At 35.8% G+C, this 21,967-nt stretch overlaps 1 long non-coding RNA gene across 1 annotated transcript in view; it reads left to right on the top strand.

The window, feature by feature from the left end:
• The first annotated feature begins 6,533 nt into the window (after positions 1 to 6,533).
• Positions 6,534 to 21,967, top strand: part of LOC116549579 — a 56,051-nt gene continuing 40,617 nt past the window's right edge. Inside the window, exons 1-2 of the long non-coding RNA XR_004267947.1 lie at positions 6,534 to 8,975; positions 14,279 to 14,437. This is a non-coding gene — a long non-coding RNA (uncharacterized LOC116549579). The remainder of the gene's footprint in view (positions 8,976 to 14,278; positions 14,438 to 21,967) is intronic.

Raw genomic sequence — 21,967 nt, 5'->3', positions numbered from 1 at the left:
TTAGAGAGAAACAGGAGAAGGAGAAAGAAAGAAACAGCTAACTCTCACACTGAGTCAGAGAATAATCCAGGAGAGGAAAGCAGCTTCCACATGGAGTGGAAGGAAATAGAGAGGGAGATGGAGTTTAGGAGGGGAAGACAGCCTTCCACGAGAGAGTGTAGAAGGGGACTCCAGAGGGGAAATCCAGGAGAGAGAAAGATGGCTTCCACGAAGGGAGTGTTCGTGGAAGGGGACCCAAACATGGAGTCCCTCGAATTTTTTAAGAATTAAAATTTGAATATTTGCTTTAATTTACATTTTTGGGACATTTACTTTAGATATTACTCATTAGTTTGTTTTCTTGAAACCTTTAAAGGAAATATCCTTGTGCTTTATTTTTCTTTCTTAGGTTTGCTCTATAGATGCAATGTTAATGATTTCATTTTCTTTATGCAAAACCGGTCATCCACAAAGTTAAAATTATGCCATTAGCTACTGTCCCCATTTCATGGAGAGTGGCAATTTTAATGAATATGTAAATATGGTGATTACTTTTAGAATAAAATACATATATGTTTACAAATAAATAGCTTGCTTTTTGTTGCTGCTCTTACAGAATCATAGAGGCATTAAATGGAACTGATTATGGAGTTGGCATATAAAATAAAATAGACAGTTTACTTAGGAAAGAAAAGCATCTCAGTATTTTAATAAATATGACCAGACTGAAGTAAGAAATTCTATATCCCTAACTAATACATAAACAGTGAGGAAGACAAAGGATATGCATTTACACAAAGATAGAAAGTGGTAACCATCTGCTACTAATGCTTAACGATAAGGTTTAGTATATGATATGCAGGGGTTAATAGTTAATCTATTTAGCAAGCACAAGTAGACCATGTTGCTTTAAGTATGAAATATTAGAGCAGAAATAGACAGCATGGTAAATCCTACAAAGATAAAAAGAAACTGCATACTTCCTAATTTCTAAGACAATCCATCTACTTTGTTTCTCACTTGGTGAGAAAATGGCTGAAGGTCTCTATGACAGTAATTCAGCTAGCCCACTATTTTTAATTCATCTATTTGTACAGTTAGGTGGAGAGATTTGGAGCGTGGAGATTGGAAAATGCTGCTCTTTTGGAAATAGCTTGAATTCCTGATAAGTGAAATGTCATGTGATACCACAGGAAGGCAATGAATTAGCACATGACTGTGGAAAGGTTCTTGGCATGGGAGGTGGATGAGCTCTGCTTAATGCTACTCCATGACCCTAGGAATGTATCCCTGGGCAAGGCAGCTACCTGAATTTCACTATCTTCATTTGATAATGCAAATGATACTACTTAACTTTCAGAGTACTTGTGCGGATTAAATATAAACTATGTGTAAAACATTTTTAGAAATCTCTATAAAAGACTTTTAAAATGCTGTTGAATAAATGGTAAATGTATTTTTAGTATGATGATGTAACTATTATTTTTTAAAAATCCAGTGTCTTTTGTGGTTTCCAACTGAAGGTATCCCTGACATTCCTCAGTCATATCCTTGGCACGATTCTGTCATTCAGCACTGTAATTACTTTTACGATACAGGCAATTCAGTTCCACAAACATTTACCGAGTACCTGTTCTGCTTAAGACTAGAGACTAGGTGGCAGAGATGCAAAAGCTAAAGGAATGAGGCTCCTCCCTTACCAAATGTAGATTCTGTCCATCAGATTCACAACCCGATTACTTGACCCAAACAGTTCTGATTAGCAAACACCATATGTCCAGCACTGTCCTCTAAGTTTAATTTGCCTGAGGCATTATTCCTCTGAGTACCATAGATTTTTACTGCTCTCGTACATTTAACTTGTCTTACTTTTATGTGAAATCAGATGTGAGAATAGGAAGAGCTGGGAAGAACTCTTGGCCCTTCAGTGGTCCAAAGTGGAAACAGTTACATTTTATTAAAAATGAAGGGTTTAGCAAAGCATTTTAAAATAGAAATGGTATGGGAGCTCAGCAGGTCATGAAAATGCCTTCAGAAGAATTTGCTGAAGGACTTTCTTCAGGGGTAAAGATCAAAGATCAGCCATTTACAGCATAAAGGGGGCAGTGTTTTCATCTTAGCTTGTTCAGTATCATAAATAAACAGGGATATTGTGTGCATGGATTGGTTGTGGTTCTCCAGATTGAAGAGATAAGGAAACACATAATTTCAACATGTGAAAGAAATGTGATGGGAATATAAGAGATTGTCAAATCTCGAGTGTAGGAAGTGAGTTTCCATCCAGTATACATGTGAATCAGGAGTCTGTGAATTTAGTCTTTTTCTGTTGTGACATGTTTTATTTAAACGGAATTCATGTTTACCTGTTTAAAACAAAAGTTGCCATCACTATCTGTTTTGTTTTCCTCTGTCAGAAAATATTAAGAGAATCAGCTTTTAAAATGAATTTATAAAATCGTTATTTCCATACATTCATTTAGAACACCTACACAATACAACAGACAATGATAATCTAAAATAAATATGTAAAGGCAATTTAGACCAGAAAATATTGATTTTCTTTTATGAATCAGTAAGGAAGAAAATACTAGATAAAGTGTATAAAAGCTCGGTACACTTTCTGAGCTGTGCTATAAGTAAGGAGGTCCTGATAAGTAAGGAAGTCTGGATTCAACTAATTTTAGAGTTCTGTGGACACGTACCTGCTTGGATAGCATGATAATAAATAGTGTTGATAAATACATAGGTGGAAATTTCAGAAGATCTCTATCTATTTTGTGAAAATATTGAGTTCACTAGCTCTATGCACAGTTTTCTATGAAAGACTGTTTTGGAGATATTAGTTGGTATTAAATGCTTATAAAGTTTCTCATTGTTAAATGAATTTTAATTGAGTTAAACAGGTTTGCTCAATGCATTCAATATACAACAAACCTTGTGAATTTTCAATAAGTAAATGTAATACCCATTATTTCCTAAATTTGTTAATACAGTTGTGGATATATTCTCTCTCTCTCTCTCTCTCTCTATATATATATATATATATATATATATACATACATACATATATACACACATATATATATTTTGGCCAGGAATACACTACTTTGAGATAGAGTATTATTAACACAATTCTCAAATTATAGACTTATTGCATTTTCTTCCTTTTTTCTAAGTGTTTGACCTTTTGAGCTTTTCCTAGATAAAATCACAGAGCAGAGTCATAGAGCATCTGCTAGCATTACTTCATGTGACTGATTGAGTAAAATGTTAATGTGGACTCACCCAGCAGGATCCAAAGCATAGCATTAACTCAGAGGGAATACAGGAAATACTCCATGTTGGTTATATCTGTTATACCTGTCCTGGGGAATGGACTTTAAGAGACTATGTCAAATAGGAGTAAGTCCATAAAGGGTAACATGATGCTGAAAGAGTGTTCAAAGCCTTCTAATTTGGGAAATATGAAAGGAATTAGAGATGTTTAACCTAGATATGAGATGTAATTAAAAACTACCATGGCCTTTAAATATTTGAGAGAATGGCATTTAGAAGAGTACTTATATATGTGTCACAATGGGTACAACTTGATCTAATATAGACATAACCAGGCTACAGATTTTTGGGCTCAGCATAAGGCGACATTCCTGTAGTCAGATTTGTCTGAGAATAACTGTGCCCTTAGAAAGTGATTGTGTTCAGTCTTAAACTCAGCAGAAACACTGTAAAGAGAAATGGGGGTAGTCTTAAAAAATTACAGGATGAAATGACAAATCAGACCCCTTGAACCTAGAAACTTTGTGAATTCTACTACAAAATTTTATTTAAATGAGCATCTATGCAAAACAGAAATTTTCCATGCCTTGATTCAAGATTCTTATTTCTAGCAGTAAAAGAAAAACATGATATTATTTTAACAGGTGCATTTGAAGTCCTTTAGGACTGTTCTATAGTATTTTTGTAAACAACTTGGAGAATAGAACCTCTAAGGAGTGAATGGTTCACTTCTTTGAAAAATAGAAATGAGCTGACAAATGACTTCTAATTTGATGACTTCTAATTTGATTAGTGACAGGGTAGTAAAAGCCAGAACAGAATCCATACTATATAGCCAGAGCAGGGGCACATACAGACATTAAAATTCTATTGTTTTTGTATGCAAAATTCAGGCTCTGTCCTAATGATATTAGTAAATTCATCTTGAAATAATAATAAATGTCATGGTGACCCTGTGGAGTAAGAACTATTACCAATGACAAAGCTAGGGCTATAAGAAATAAAGTAACTTGTCCAGTCAGTGTAGAGAAAATTTCTAGTTCAGAAAATACCAGTTTTCTTCTGATACTGGGCAAAATGAAAATTTATATTTCCTGGTTTTGTTTGCAGTTAAATGTGGACATGTGGCATGAAGTTCTAGTTTCTGGAAGTTTGAGTACTTATATGGGACAGCATGAGAAATGCTGGCCAATAATATCACTCTTTATCCTTTTACTTAGGTTTTTAATCATGCTTTTAACCATGCGATTCTGCTACAATAGTCCTAGCTAATTGAACAAGGACTGACCTGACCTGGGGGAAGCCATCTACAGATTGCCCAGTGGTCCATGAGGGGTCTGCCTATAGATTTCTGTCCAATTAGTGTGCCCTAAGCTGGGATGGTGTCTCATCAACCCAATGGGATGCTCTTTCTTAGTGAGCATAGACATGAGACATATAGAGAAGTAATCAGCAAACACTAAAGCAACAGATGCTGAGGGACCCAGAGAAGCAAAACAGTCAGCAAAGCCCTGAAGTGGAAAAAGTAGAATTGACAATTCTGTGTGATTGTTAAAGAATAGCAGTTCTCCTTCCTTGCATCCCCATGTAATTTATATTGAAATACCCTGCCCATTAACCAGGTCCATTAGTTTTCTCTAGTTAGGTACCAAATTGCCACAAACTTAGTGGTTTAAAACAATAAAAATTTATTGCCTGACGGTTCTGGGGGTCAGAATACTGAAATGGGTCTGCTTTGGCTAAATCAAAGTATCAGCAGGCTGTGTTCCTATCTGGAGGTCTGAGGGGATTTCATTTTCTTGCTGTTTTTAGCTTCTAGGAGCTGTCTTTATTCCTTGGTTCATGGCTAGCCTTCCATCTTTAAAGCGAGCAGTGGTCAGTCAAGTCTTTCTCACAATACCATCTCTTTGGTTCTGCCTCTTCTACCTCTTCTGTTTAAAGACCCTTGTAATTACGTTGGGTCCACTTAGGTTTTCCAGGATAATCCTATTTTGAAGTCAGCTGACTAGTAACTTTAATTGCAACTAAAACTTTAATTATCTTTTGTCAGATCACATAATATATTTCCATTTCTGGCGATTAAGATTTGGATATATTTCAGGACCATTATTTGTGTTTTCTTCACCAACTGTACTATGTGTTTTTTTTTTCAAATATTAAACTGCACACATTAAACTCAGGTTATTATTTCCTAGCAACCATCTACCACTACTACTTAATAATAAGGTTTAGTCTATGATATGCTGGAGTAAATAATCTATCTAGTAAGCACCAGTAGACCATGGTGCTTTAAGTAAGATATCTTAAGGCTGGGTGCAGTGGCTCACACCTATATTCCCAGTACTTTGGGAGGCTGAGGCAGGTGGATCACCAGATCAGGAGTTCAAGACCAACCTGGCTAAGATAGCAAAACCCTGTCTCTACTAAAAATACAAAAATTAGCCAGTTGTGGTGGCAGGTGCCAATAATCCCAGCTACCCTGGAAGCTGAGGCAGAGAATTGGTTGAAACTGGGAGGTGGCATTTGCAGTGAGCTGAGATCATGCCACTGCACTCCAGCCTGGGCAACAGAGCAAGACTCCACCTCAAAAATAAAACAAAAACAAAAAACACCCGGAAATCTTAGAGCAGAAATAGACAGCATGGTAAATCCTATAATACATGGCCAAAATATGTCTCAAATTTCAGCATATTCGATGATAATTTGTTCAGTACTCAGAGCCATAGCATGTTATAATAATCTCAGCATTATTCAGATCCCAGTGACAAATAAGGTATCAGAGGCAGATTTTTAGTAAATTCTTTATATATTAGTGTTTTAAAACATAAATATGAGAATTACATTGTACACTCAAGATCACACAATTTTTAAACAGAGTATCATAGTAAGGGTTCAGATTGACTGTAGAAGTTCTCTAACTACAATTTCTCAAGTCAGACAATAATTCCCTTATATTACTTTCCTGAAAAGCATTCTCTTTCTCTGACAGCATCTATCAAGTAATGAGAATCTCACTACTCTCATGAGTCAGTAGATTATTTTGATAGTTGTCTGGGATGATTTATGCATAAACATGGCAAATGAACATATGCATTTATCTCTGTCTCATTTCTAAAGGGACAGGGAAGAAAACAAATGAACAAAGAAAGATACCAGCCCACAAGGGCAAACAAATGGAGAAGAAACAGTAGACAAGAGAGAAAACACAATTTTGGAAGATAAAAAATAAATGGAGAAGTGACAACTACTTTAGAAGAAGCTGAAACGTAAGTGCCTGTAGAATGGTCAGAATAAGAAGCAGGCTAAAAATCTCTGTAGACTTCAAAAAAAAACTGAGGACTTGCAGACCCAGGTAGTCTGAATAGTGCATGGGGCTACTTCAGGGCAGATGGATTGGCTGAAAGTTGTTCACAAAGCAGTTACACTCTCTGATCTTCATCCCCACACATTGATTTTCTGGACTCAGTGACACCAGGTATAATGGAGTAACCTGCCAATGACCCCATCCCAAATTCTAAAGGCAACATGCTTTATCCATTAACACAGAATTTTCAGTCAGATTTTTGGTGTGTTATGTGTGATTATGAACAGATAGCCAAGAATCACATTTGAGGAAGCCCTCCAATATGAAACGTAGAGATCAAAATGAATAGAAAAGAATTGAGCACAGAAAAAACCATAAAATAGTATAGAAAAAAACTTTAAAAATACTGTTCATCCAGAGAAAAGACAATTCATCCACAAAACAAGAAGGACAATTAGAGAACAGTAAAATATTCTTGGAAATTATCAAATAAAGAAAACATGAATATACTCTAGAGAAGAATGACATGTGCTCTGGATTAAAAGAGCCTACCAAATGCCCACCACAATGAATAAGAAATAAATAAACCAAAACCCACAACTAGAAATATCAGAACTTTAAAATATCAGGGCCAAAAAGAAGATCCTAGGAGCTTCTCAAATAGGGTAGGGTGGGTATGAAACCATGCATATACATAAAAATGAAAAGCAAAATGACAGAAGAAACTGAAGCCCTCAGTCCTGTAACTGTAAGGAACTGAATACTTCCAATAAACGGTGTGAGCTCAGAAGTCAATTCTTCCCCAGTTGAGCCTCAGAGAAGACTGAAACCTTTGAAGACATTTTGAGTACAGCCTTGATTGCAGACTTATAACCCACAGAAACTATGTTGTTTTAAGCTGATAACTTTATGGTATTGTTACAAAGCAACAGATAACAAATATACAAGTGGCAAGATTATTCACTTGTAAGGGTAGAATGAAAGTATTTTCCGACATATTAGACCTAAACAATCTTAGCTGAGATTTCAACTTTCCAGAGCTCTATCAAAAATAGATTGCATTCAAGAGAATCTAAGGCTTGACAGAGTAATGAATGATAAAAATTGAAAAAAAAAATTGGGCTTGCATGTGGTAATTATGGTGGGAGCATTTTGTTGTGAGCAGCATCACACATCTGTAGAAGAACCATACAATCTAGTTTTTGATAACATTGTACAATCCAGGGCACTGTACTTTGCAAACAGTACACAAATAGGCGGGGGAGAAAATTAGTGAAATAGAAGTATAAGAAACTCAAAACACCCTGGTGCAGACTGCATTTGTAGTCAGATTTGTTCATATAACTAACCCTACCATGAGCAATGGTATCTTCAGCTGCAAAGAAGGGCATGTGGGTATTTGTATAAATTTCACTTGCCCCACTGTACCCCAATTTCAAAGGGCCTAATAATGCTTTTTTTGTACAATATGAATTGAGTGATATAGTTCCCTGACATAGTGGTTTTAACACTCTCTCCACTCTAATTACAGTTTTTTCCCCCACTTGGAGGCCTTCTCACTTACTGTGCCCTTGGTTTTGAGCAGATATTTTCATGAGTTATGCCCTCACATTACTCAGCTTTGCTTAAGTATCACACTTTGGGAAGCTTTTCCTTGTTGCGATGCCTCAAGTACTAGTCCTTTGCCCTGATTTACTTTTCTTTAATGCGCTTATTATTATTTATTAATTTTACACACCTCCCCCAAACAGACTGTAAGCTCTTTGAGGGAGAGATGTCTTTATTCATTGCTCTATCCCGAGACCCACGTAGGTAGTGAGCAATTAATATTTAACTAAATGAATTAAATTTCAAAGCCAAACTTTCACATTTCTTAGTAAAGAATGAGATATAGTAAGACAATAATCTAAACTGGATTTCATTCTATACTATTTAAATATCTTCTAAACGTGCACATTTTCTTCAAAGAATTAAATGCAAGGAAGTTATAGACAGATCCACTTCTAAGGAAATTCAAGATAATTAGAATAGAGTACCTACTCTTCATTCTCTCCACAATTACAAATTTATATCACTGTAACATCAAATACACTACCCCAACCCTCTCATCTTAATAATCACAAAACATGAAGATAAAGGCAGGGGTAAAGATTGGTATAATGTTATTTGGTTTTTGAGATTCTGGGTATTATTTACTCTAAAAGTGATGTTTTCCTTAATGTATTGGAATGTTAGTCAGAATGGAAGTGAACATTTACCCCTTTTTGACCACTACACTTATTTGAAACAAAAGCATTGCACTGTCAAGAAAAAGAAAATCCCAAGGCCCCCAGCTGACTGAACGAACCATCGTCTTGGCCGAGAGGACCACAGAGAAACCATGAAAATTGAGTTACTAGCCATGATGAGATGTGAGGTCAGGCATGCCTTGCTATAACCCCTTCCTTGCTAAGTACCATTAGGCTTTCTTCTCTAACAGAAACCAAGCCTTTTGAAAGACTCATTCCACTCCTGATATCAACCAACCACCTGAGGCTGCCCCTTGGTTTCTGTAGTTTCCGCACAAGTGACCAGCATTCCTTTTGGCTGAGAGACCACTGACCATGGAGCGGTTCTGGCCAGTAGGTGGAGGATGTGCACTGAGTGCCTTCGTGTCCTCAGTCATGATGTCAGAGGGCTGAAAACCTCATCCTTGGTTTCATGGAGAGGATGAAGCACAATTGCATCTAGGCATGCTTCTCCTTTCATAAATATTAATGACCCCTCCTATATATTAATATGCATACTCACCCATTCCATTTAGCATACATTCCTGTTCCCTTTGCTCCCCTAGTCAAAATGTCTGTTTCCAGCTTCTATCTGGAGTTAGGCTTCCCCACCTGTCAGCAAGGCTACTTGCAGGCTGCAACCTTTTAAGAGAAATAAAGCTCTCCTTTCCAAATTGATGAACCTTCTCATTCTTCATTTGACACTGCTTATTAAAGGAAGTAGATAGAGTCTCTGTGGGAATTCCATTCCCCTGCTTGTTAATTCTTTTTAAGTTAGATCTCTACCTCATTGCCTGGCATTAATAATTTTTTAATAATATAAAGAATAGATGAGAAGTGAAGAACCAGCTTCTAAATGTGTTGAAAAGCCAACAGGCCACAGGGAGAAGAGGTGAGCGTGCAAGTTCTTCCCAGTGTTACACCTCAAAAGATGCAGCCAAAAAGGAAGACTGACTTTTCAGAAGCCATTGTTACTGCAGTGCAGATTCATGATAGGCTTGAAGATAAGGCAAATGGTGTTGCTTCCTCTACTGGTAATACTATGCTCCTAATTCAATTATTTCAACTCACTGTGTAGTTCTATATCTTATAAAATGCAAGTAATTATACCCAAATCCCTTCTGGCTTTTAATAGAGAAAATGCTGAAGAAAACTATAATGATGACTATTATGATGTATTACTTAATATACTCATGTCTCAGCTAATTCCTGCTGATATTTTACAAACTCAAAGTTTAAATGTCGACTAGGGTGACCAACCATCCCAGTTTCTTCAAGAATTTCTGCTTTTAGCACTGAAATTCTGCAACTTTTGAAAGGCTTCAAAAAGAGTTTCAACATGATGAGAGATATAAAATTGTATATACTTAATAGAGGAAAACTGGAAGGAAATATACAAAAAAATGTTAATAGGTTACCTTTGGATGATATCAAGTTACTTTTCATTTACTTTTTGCCACTATAAATGTCATATTTTCTCTCTAATCATCATAAGAAAATAAGTGTTGAGAAAACTATTAATACCTTGTTTAGAGGTTGTTTAACATTGGTTGCCTAAAAAGTGTCTGGGAACCTTACTAACCTGGATTCTTTGACTCTGCCTTCAAGTATTCTAAATCAAAGTCTCAGCTGATGCACTTGGACCTGCAATTTAAAAAAAATGCCCTAAAAGATTCTAATGCATGTGCCATGAATCACTTGGAGAAACACTAACAGGGAGTGTGTCTGTCTATCTTCAATCTATCATCTATTCTTTTGTCTAGCAAGTTGGTCTAACATGCAGGTAGAAGAGGTGGCCCTATAATCAGTTTGATGTCAAGACACCATCAATTACCCAACCAAAGCTACCTCAACCACTGACTAATAATTGAAAGTTTACCATTAGATATCCTTTCCTTTAGCCTGTGATTTACCACTGAGGGATTACATCTGAATCACTTTTGGAACTCTGTGACTATCTGCACACATGCATGCAAGCATACACAATGCACAAACATGCATACACACACACACACACACACACACAAAGATTCCACATCAAACCTCTGAAATCAGCACCTTGAAGTAGGAGGCTGAAAGTATGCACTGAAATGGCTCATTAGGTGTTTCTGATATTTACTCTCTTTAACAACTACTGTATTTCTGTATCCTAAGATTCAGAACCTTGTTAAAACACAAATGCCCTTGAAGGATAAGACTTTGAAGCTGTTACCAATTATAAGCATCTTAGTAAAATTGAATAAATCAGTTTTTTTTTTTGTTGAAAGTTGATTTTCATGAAAATAGAAGGAACATGAAGCTCTGGGTGCATGAAGAGGAATGGAGAGTAATTTAAAAACAAACCACAAAAGCAAAAACAAAAAATTTCCCAAAGCCAGCCATACAAAACAGCTACTGGAACTCCCAGAGACTAAGTGGCAACCTCATCATTTTGCATAGGCAAGCCCCTGGCACTGCAAAGGTGCTTCTACCAACTCCAAAAAATAATTAGGTGCTATTGGTGAGTAAAGTTTAAAAGTTAAATTGCTCACATCATAACAATAGCTGAATAGTCAATGCAGCAGAAAGTAGCCATTTCATTAGCGCTTTTTGCAAGACCAGTAAGTGGTTCATTATCAATTATGCAGCACTTATGCAGATTTGCTTTAGACTTACACCTCCAAGGCCACACTTCCCACATTTCTTAATTTTCTCCTGGATTTAAATGGCTGGGCTTCAAATCTGTGCCTGGGATGTGTTCTCATTCCAATAAGATGGGTCAGTTCAAAAGGAAAAGTGGCAATTTCCGCCATACCCAAAAATATTTATTTAACGGAATGCATTTTAACTTCTTACCTGCTAGGTCCCACAGCTAGTTTATTCTTTTGAAGGATAAAGTGAGAAATAGATGTTTCTCATGCTGAGGTGGAGGTCACAGGAGCTTTTCATCGGAGAATAATGGTTGCCTCAGAACTGGCGTGACATCCCCTTAAAGACTCAAGATATGTTGCAGAAGCTCTGTGTGAATGTCAGGGAACAGAATATAGATTGAGCAGCTGTAATTTGTGCTGAGACTGTTCTGTGTTCTGAAACTTAATCCATTTTCTCATCTTCGGTATACCAAAGGATGAGGAGGAACATTTTTCTTAAAGAGTATTTCTAAAGGAGTCACTTAAATATATAAAGATAAAGAAGAATGCTAATTGTTCCATAGAGCATGTTCCTTCTTAAAAGGAATTGCAATAATGAGAATAGGAAAAGGTCAGTTGGAAAGATAGTGCATGATTAAGTAAAGAATTAATCAGGTCTATTCAAACTCTTCCCCTTCCACCTTCCTGATGTAGGCTGCAAAGTGACTTGTGTTAATGGAGCTAGTTAACAAAGGCAAGAACAGCTGGGAAAGTCAGACAATAATTAAATAGGGTTATTTGAAGAAGATATAACCCTCACTTGAACAGATTTCAGTAATGTATGTGTGTACTTGACCCTGACGCCTGTGCATGTTGTCCAAAGCATCACACATGAGCTGCTCAAGTTGCAGGAGTACCCTGTTCTAGCTTCTGAATATCTGGAGTATTTATGCTGATGCATTCCACTCTTGGACTCTTGTTTCTAGGCTGGATCTACTTCCGTACTGCAAACACAGCGTAACCTGAACATAGGCTCTAAATAGGTTTAGGAATGAATGAGCCATTCTATTGAGCCTCTTTGGGCAATCACTTCGGCGAGAGCTTCACACAAATAAAACATTCTGGGAAGCCTACTATTTTGCTGATGGTCTGACAGTGATATACACCGTTAGAGCTGGAAAGCAACTTCTGTAACACTGGGACCCTTTTACTGATGAGAAATCTGAGGCTTGAGAGGCTAAGATAATATTGCCAACATAAGGACAATGTACAACCTAAAATAGAAAATATACTAGATAGTTGCCTATGTTACCATTTACTCACAACTTTCTGAGTTGGGTAGGATAATTACTACCACTTAATAAACTGTGGCTCAGAGAGGTTAAGTAACTTTCTGAAAGCAACAAGAAAATGGCCACGCTGGAAACTGAACACTGGTTAATTGAATCCAAAGAATATGTTCTTCCTTATATGTAGGTGTTTCTCAAAGCTGGCTGATGTTCAGAAGCACCAGAGAGTATAAAGCTGGCTTTGAAAACAGTGTCCTCTACCATGCTGCCCTGCAGGACCCTGCCTGAGGTCTGGAGGCACTGAGGGAGTCAGACTGGGTTTGCATAAAGAAGTGCCAGCTACTGGCCGGCTCGATTCCACCCACCCTTTTGTTTTATGCTGTGCATCCTAATTTGTCTGACCTTAGAACCGGAGCCAGTAGTCTACCTTCCATCTCTAGTGCTATTTGCAGTTAGTCTCACTCTGAACCCTAACCCCAGGCAAGCATTGATCTGCTTTCTGTCTACAGATGTCTTTTTTTGAAATTTCATATAAATAGAATCATAGAATATTCTTTGTCCTCATTCACTTAGCATAATTTTTTGAGGTTAATTCATATTGTAGCATGTTTCAGTGGTTTGTCCCTTTTTGTTGCTGACTAGTTATCCATGGTGTATGTCCACTGCAGGGAAGAAAGTTTAAACTCTTCAGTTTAACATGTAAACCTTTTGTAACCTGACTGCCACCTAGTTATCTACCTCCTCCTATTGATGCCCGCCCCCCGACATTTCCCAGGCTGACATTTTATTCTAGCAGTATTGAGACATTTGCAGGTCCCAAGCATGCTATGTTCTCTTTTCCTAGATGTCTTTTCTAATAATAATAATATAAGTGATACAGTAAAGTTAAATCTGCTTTGAACACCCTTATGCTGCTGCTGTCCAACTCTGATCATATTCTGCTCCAGGTATCTTTGCTTGACTCATTTCTTTTGCTTCTTTTTTTTAATGCAACTCAGAAGTCACTGCTTTAAAAAGGCTTTTCTGACACAAAGCCATCCTACCCTCAACCTTGGCCTGGCAAATAACTGGCAGATGTCTCAGTGGTCCACAGCTTCCTCTTTATATCACATGTATCATAATCATTTGTTCATTGGTTTGCTACTTTAGACTTACCAGATTGTAAGGCAACTGAAGGAAGGAATCCTGTCTTTTTGTCTTTAGCAATATGGCACATGATAGGCATTTAATATATTTGTTTGAAAATACAAAGCTTCCAACCACTGCTTGTATATCTTATGGCTAAACGTTCTAAGTGCTCCTGAACTCAACAGACAAAGAATCTGACTACCATGGACAAGTGAAAAAGATTAACTGCAGAAAATTATTTCCAAACATGGTTGTACTGTGTAATAGTGTAAAGTTACTACAACCCATATCACAAATTATTTGTAGACCCTTCAGGGACGACATTTTTTTCATGGTTCTTATTTTAGTTTGAGTGAGTATTAAACTAAAAGGTTTAAAATACTTAAATATCTTAAGTATTTATCTAATTTAATCATTGTGTTTCAGTGATGTGTATTACTGACGTCCAAAAAGTGAAATGACCTACTGAAATTCACGTTTTGTGGCTGAACTTGTGCTGGAAACTGGCTCTGTAGACTCTGATTTTTACTGCAACATGCTGTATCCCCTTTCCAAAAGATGGTAACAATGAAAATAGCTCCAAAGGTAAGAGAAGGTATTCTAAAGTCAGACTGCCTGTGTTTGAATCCTAGCTTTCCAGTCTTACATTCTATGAAACCTTGTGCAAGACAGTTTACTCCCTGTGACCTCAGTTTCCTTATCTGTCAAATATAGATATTTAATTGCACTAATTGCACCTACGATGCCTGTGATTTAGCTATTGTCTCTTGGCTTTAAACCATCCTTCCTACACCCTGCTTTGGGATGTTTGGACTGGGATGTGTCTCTTTGCTGTCTGCCTTCTGGCTAGGATCTATTAGTAGTGGAGACTGGAGAGAGACTGAGAAACTGGAAGTACAATGTATATGTATATATATTTAAATTTTTCCAAGATAGGCAGGAACAGCTTCATGGAGAATCATCAGAAATACTATCACTAGCCAAACAGTGTTGTATCCTCATAAGGCTTAATTTTAACTCCACAAGGTCCCTCCTGTAAGGCTTTAATTTTAATTATTGCAAACACTTTCATCCCTAGTTGAAAGTCTAGTTTCCCTAGATTTAGGAGGGGTAGCTTCTTTCTGTTGTCACCACCTTCTGTTCTGTTTTGTCAGTTCTTCAATTCCTAGTTAGCAAATCTTCTTACTAAATTCTTTCTGTTACAATGAGCAATGTAATTTCTGTCTCCTGAATAGACCCTGACCAATATGTCTTGCTTGGGTTATCTTAAAGATTCAAATTATTGCCCATGTAAAGAGTTTAACAGTGTCTGGTATATAGAAAGTGTTCAATAAATGTTGAGTGTTGGTTTAGCAATTTAGCAAATGTTGGTATTGCTAAATGCTGTTCGACTATAAAAGAATAATTGTGTATCTGTTATAAATTTCCTTTTATTTATTTTCTTCCTCATGAATCATAAAGGAAAGGCTAATCACAAAGGACTCATGTTTTGTTTTGGATTTCTCTAGATTCGTGCATTCTTTTGGAATTCTTTAAATCTCTATGGGAGGCACAAAAATCTTGGACACTAGATCAGGTTTATAGCGTTGTTTAGTTCCCCCAATAGCAACTATCATGCCACTATTTAACTACTGAAAACAACAAAAAACAACAAAACAAACATGCAAAATCTCCTTCTAGGGTAAGTATTTTGCCTGCAAATTATCCACATTAATTTCCAAAACAGAGAACTGAACAAATATGAAGAATTGACTCATTCTCTTTGAAGTTTGTTTCTTATGAATGCAATTTTAACTAATATTATAGTTTTCATAGGTATATTCCCTTCTTTTTAGGTTATTTGCAGTTTGTAAATTGTCTCTTTTTAAAAATTCTATTTCCCACATTTTCTGCTAAGCATCCCAACATATTCTTTGCTTGTATGTAGGCCCTTCTCATTATTTCAGATGCTTCTCAGGGTAAATGAGAACTCTAGATTTTATTTCTCCATTCAGTGATCCTAATGGACTGTTTCCCAAACCCTTTGCAGTAAAGATTATCAATTTTCTACATATTCTTGGACCAACATGAAGGAAGAAATACGGATAAATTTGTGATTACTGGTTTCCTGAGAAGTACTATAAATTATCCTTCATATTATAGAACCATAGAAAAATACACATTGGGGTTTTGCTTTCATTTCTAGGTATATTTATTATTTCTGAGACTGATTGGTCTACTGAAATAATTAAGTTGGTTCTACCTTTACTGATTAGCCAATATATTAGCATTTTGGCTGGAGTTCAGAAGGTAGAAATGCCGTGTGTGTGTGTGTGTGTGTGTGTGTGTGTGTGTGTGTGTGTGTGTGAAAGAGAGAGAGATGAAGACAGAGAGAGAGAGAGTGAGGGGGAAAGAGCAAGAGAGAGAGAGAGAGAGAGAGTGCTTTTGGGAATTAAGTTAGGACTGAGAAGGAGTTAATGGCTGACAACAACAATAATTACCCTGTACTTAGGTAGCCTGTTTTGGTTATACTTTTTAATTTATTTTTTTTTTTAATTTTTTGAGGCCGGTCTTGTTCTGTCACCCAGGCTAGGGTGCAGTGGCATGATCACAGCTCAAGCAATCCTCTTGCCTCAACTTCCTGAGTAGCTGGGCCCACAGGCTTGCACCACCATGGTTGGCTAATTTTTTTTTTTTTTTTGTAGAGATGGGGCTCCTTATGTTGCCCAGGCTTGTCTCAAACTCTTGGGCTTAAGCAATCTTCCTGCCTTGCCCTCCCAAAGTGCTAGGATTACATATATGAGCCACCGTGCCCAGCCTGGTTATACGTTAGTAGTAAAAAGACTATAACAGGTGACTGCTTCAGCACATTAGTGAATATGCTGGTATTATTCTTTGAAATGTTACACTTAAACAGTCTCATCAAACTTTGTCTAGCCTTAAGAGGTCCATCACAATTATGAATTGAACCACTTTCATTATGGAGGAAAATATGTGTTTTTTTTCTGCTGCTGTTTCAAATTTAGCTCCTGCAATTGAGCTAAATCTGAAATAAAAGAATGTTAATAAAGTAAAACAACTTGAACTAAAACAGACCAACCAAAAGGAAACATTATCTTGACCATCAAGGTTTATAGTCTATAAGGAATAGGAATATATTAATACAGATAGAGAGAAAATTCTAGTGAAATGTTTTTCTTTCTCCTTTGCTACAGAATAAAATTTAGGAACAATGGCCCTCATAATACTCTTTATCTAAAAGAAATATTTCATTGCCAGGAAAATTAGAGACCATCAAAAGACAATTCTTATTACCTGACATGTCTTCTTCTCTCTCTTAGTCTCCTTTGGGTAAAGTCCTTTCCATGAGATTTTCCCTCTTCTTTCCTGCCTATGAAAGGGTCTCTAATTGCCTAGCCATGTGCTGTTTTGACTCTTCTCATAGGCTTGCCAATTTACTCCTTCTGTCTGTTAATATTTAATTATTCAACTACCTCAATTAAAACTCATTCCAGCTGCTGAGGAATTACTGTTTGGCACTTACCTAACTCTTTCCTTATGTATATATTATGAGTGATTAACCTCTGGGGCTTTATGGATATATATTTTGTAATTCTCTAGTTTCCCAATACTAATTGGCAGTAGTGGGAAAAAAATCTGTAGCTAAATCATTAATAAATAATGTTTCAGAGGTTGAAAAGAAGTTGGAAAGAAGAAAGAGATCCAAAAAACTAAAACTCAAATGCTCTGGTAGTCAGTCAGGAAGAACAGACTTAATTGTTATACTAGAAGAACTTTAGATGCCTCATTATTACAGAAGAATGAGCTATGAGGTTGGGATTAAAAATATCAGGAACTTTAAGTTATCTTGCTTTTTGTCTTGACAATATGTGCATATGCAATTAAAGTTTGGTGACACCCTGCCTTTGTCCTAGTTTACATCCTCAATCTCTCGAATGTGTCATGGTGATGGCTGTCATCCATCAAAAAGCTTGATGATATTTTCTCTGGAGCCCATCTGTGAACCATTGTATCAGATGGGAGGCTCACAACTGAGCAACATGTTAAATTAGATTTGCATAAGACATTCCATCTTCTCCAGGTTGAGCTTGTAGCCTTTACATGTTTTCATCTTATTTGTCCTGGCTTCAGCATTATTTCTATAGAATATATTTTGCTCCCATTTGAGCAGGTGAGACATCATATCTTCTGCTGCTGCTCCACCCTTTGAGTTGAATGTTCATCATATGGACTGTACTAGTTCTTCAGAGTATTTCTGAGGTAGATAGTTCTCTGCCTTTCACATCTTTCCCTGGAATTGAGGATGGGGAATCCGGTTTTGCAAATATCTGATATTGAAGAAGTCTGGTCCTGGTTGACATTTAGCAGGAAGCTAAAGACACAAAATACCATCAGACTGTGTTCTTCCCTAAGGGCTGCTTGAGAAGTCTGTTTTCTGTTCTCGAGTCCTCCAATAGTTTTCTCAAAATTAAGACTATTTTTTCTTAGACTAATTCTTATTTCAAGAAAGAAAGTTTTTTTTTGGTTGTTGTTCTTCAAGATGAAGACAAACTGTTAAGTATTGTAAATTGTGAGGCTGAAATAAAAGCTCCATTCTCCTAATTTAGTGGTTAAAAAAAAAAAACAGTGAGACTTAAATATTTCTCTAAATGGTATACAGATGAAAATCTACTTTAATGTATTTCCAGGACAGTCATTTGTTCTGTTGTAGTGACATTTTCTAATGATGATCACATTTTCATTATGCAAAACTTGGGATAAATGTGCCTTTCTTTGGTCATTCGCTGCATGAAAACAATTTTTACTTCGTAGGAGATAAAGTGAAGTGTCATGCACAGACGCTTGCTTGCCTTTTTTCTGATGGAAATTGAGTGTGATGAGTGAATAGAAGTCAACTGCGGTTAGGAATTAGAGAAGGCATTCTAGAAGTGAGGAAGAATGAAGGATAGCTAAGCACAATGCTATCAAGTTGTTAAAAATTGAATTTTAAAGATTACTGAGCCAACTTACATCATTCCTCTTAGACTACAACATAAATATTACATAATTAGATACTCTTAAGGATTGCTATTTATAAAGATGGAATCTGAAAAGGCTTTTGTTGCATTTCTAAAGGGTGTATTGAAAACTTATTCCCAAATAAAAATTACTAAGGACCTTTTCCTTACACATGGAAATATTTTTTCCTACAATAGACTTTTTATGTTAAAATGATACAAAATAAACATTTTGTTTCAATGGTGATGGAAGTGACTCGGAATACCATGACTGCATACTGATAAGCCTTTTTCAGTAAACGAAGGGTAGGTAATAAGGAAGTAAGTGTATCCTTTGTATTTTGAAGGACCAGAGGGCTGAGACACCAACAAACTTATAATGAATATATTTTCTTGTCTGTTATTGTAATCTATAAATCCGAATTCACTTTTAAAACATCAATTTTCTTCCTTTCCTCATGCAGATATCATTTATATTTGTTTTTCTTTTTTGTATAACCAGAAAGGCAATGTTGATATGTATTAATTTGGATCATTTTGTTTTACGAGACAAGTGCTGACAATTTTTTAAATCAAACTAGTTACTGTACTTTCATCATGTTTTTAAATAAGAATATTTATCTACCAGGTTTTCTGTGTTTTCTTTAACCAAGCTAACACTACTTAATAGCAGCTCTGCAGATGATTCAGAAACATTTTTTCCCAGGACGCTTATTTCAAATTCATCACCTTGGTAATCATTTTTCATATTTTATGCTATGGCTTTTGTGAATTAGTCATTCTTCTACTGAATATCTCTTCTTAATTCTGAAGTCATCGAATAGTCCTTTATGTATCCCAATGCCACTGGATCTTTTCTTTCTCCAAGATCATCTATGCCTAATGCCGTATCTTATCCAGATGTCAGAAGTGTTTTGTTCATTAATAGCAGCGGCACTTTAACAGGTGATTTATACAGTGGAGGGGCACTGATCCCTGGGAAATGTTAGGGAGAGAATGTGATTGTGTGTGAGTGAGGGGGTAAGGTGGGTTTTGTATTTTGAAAGACCATAGTCAATATACCTACTCTATTTTCTTCATAATATATATTATAAAAAATAATGCTGGGTAAAATCTTAACAGGTAGGGATAGGCAAAACATAGAGTAGAAAACACTTGAGAGGGTATGGCCAAAAAAGAATAAGAAACTGCTTTAGGGGCAAGGAGTGGATCACTAACTGAAATGGAGGTAAGGGCTTATACTAGCTGCATGTTGTTATTTTGTGACATTAAGTTGCTGTCTTCACAACTGTAATAAATAGGATGCATTTATAAATATTGGTCTGTAAGCATGTCATTGGGGAAACTGAAAGATGGTACAAATGAGTTAGACTGTCAGCTATTCCGTGACTATGGAAACAATTAATTCTCAATATGCAGATTTTTGGTTTCTCTTGACTGACATCATCTTCCTGAGTCATTTCAAACCGGCTACTGTGTATTCAGAGAATATACATCAGGCTTACTAAGAAGGACACAGTGTAAGATAAATCTTTATGAAGTAAAAAAAAAAATCAGTTGATTACTCAAAAGTAAAAAAGGAGATGTTTAAATGTGTATTATCACATCACCTTTCCAAAATATTAGGAAGAAGATTCTGCAATAAAATTTTACTGGTTTTCTCTTTTATCCAAGAATGAACTGTTAATATTACAGTGCATGCAACTTTTTTCTCAAGAGCCCTCATTTTGGATTTTTCTGCATCTAAGTATCATTAGTCAACACTGACCAGAGATCAAAGGGAGGGGTGATGAGAATTGAAACTTAAATGGGTATTAGTAAGAAGCTATGTTAAAAAAAAAAAAGAAATATTTTTTATGAGGGAAAATTTGAATGGATTTAAAAAGTTACAGTTTGTGAATTATCTTTGATATTTGCTTACCACTCTACATATTACCGTAAAACATGTCAGAAATTCACCATTGAGTTTCCTAAGAAGAAAAAGAGTGTTCTTTTAACTGAATAGTTTAAGATAGAATCTCAGGCAAACCATAATATTTATTATACTTAATATTTCTGAATATGCAATCAGCCTTCCATATTCAAAGCATTCTGCATCCATGGATAAAACCAGTCTCAGACCAAAAATATTCAAAAAGAAAAAATATTGCATCTGCACTGAACATGGATAGATTCTTCTTTCTTGCCATGATTCCTCAAACAATAGGGTATAACAACTATTTATAAAACATTTATATTGTACTAGATATTATAAGTAATTGGAAATTATTTAAAATATACAGGGGAATGCATATAGGTTATACGCAAACATTGCACCATTTTATTTCAGGGACTTGGAGATTCTCAATTTTGGTATTCCTAGGAAATCTGGGAACCAATCTCCCATGGATATTGAGGATGACTGTATGTGATTTAAATCTAAAGGAAAGATTATTTTACATATATTATTATGCAGAAGTACACATTAATACAGACAAATATATAATACAGATATACTGAATACATATGTATTTAAATAAATTTTATACATATACACATATATTTTTGGTATCTTGGTTCAATTTGGCATTTTTCCAGAAATATATATATTTCTAAATTGTTTGACTTTATGTTCAGTTGATTCTCCCAATGGAAATTTACCTGATGTAATTTTAAAATACATTTCTTTAAAATCATAGTAAAAATAGTTTAGCATAAACACATCTTTTGCATTCAGATACATTATTTGCTCGTATTCTTTAGGGAGTTGTCTTTTAAACCATGTAATAACTAACAAACACTAATGGTCCTATCAGCTTTACTAGTTATTCAAGTGAAAATAATAGAAGGAATAACCTTTTTTTAAAAAAAAATAAAAAGGTTAGGCATACAGGCTTCCATAATGGACACATTCCGCTTTCCCACAGTAGATTAACCAATTGCATGATGTTAAATATGACCACAAAAGGAAATATTTTTATTGCAGAGAATGATAAAGGAGAAAGGAACTGACACTTTGGCTTTCAGGTTTAGAAAAATGTCTCTTCTATGACTTTTCAAGGACATTTTCTTTTCCTCTGAATATCTTTGAGAAATAAAAATAAAAACAGTAATTACTTATTCATGAAAGAAATCAGCT

The sequence above is a fragment of the Sapajus apella genome, unplaced genomic scaffold (assembly GCF_009761245.1).
Source record: "Sapajus apella isolate SASKATOON/1434 unplaced genomic scaffold, GSC_monkey_1.0 scaffold6, whole genome shotgun sequence".
Classification (NCBI taxonomy): domain Eukaryota; kingdom Metazoa; phylum Chordata; class Mammalia; order Primates; family Cebidae; genus Sapajus; species Sapajus apella.
The sequence above is the reverse complement of the archived record's forward strand: the minus strand, read 5'-3'. Positions and strand labels throughout refer to the sequence as shown.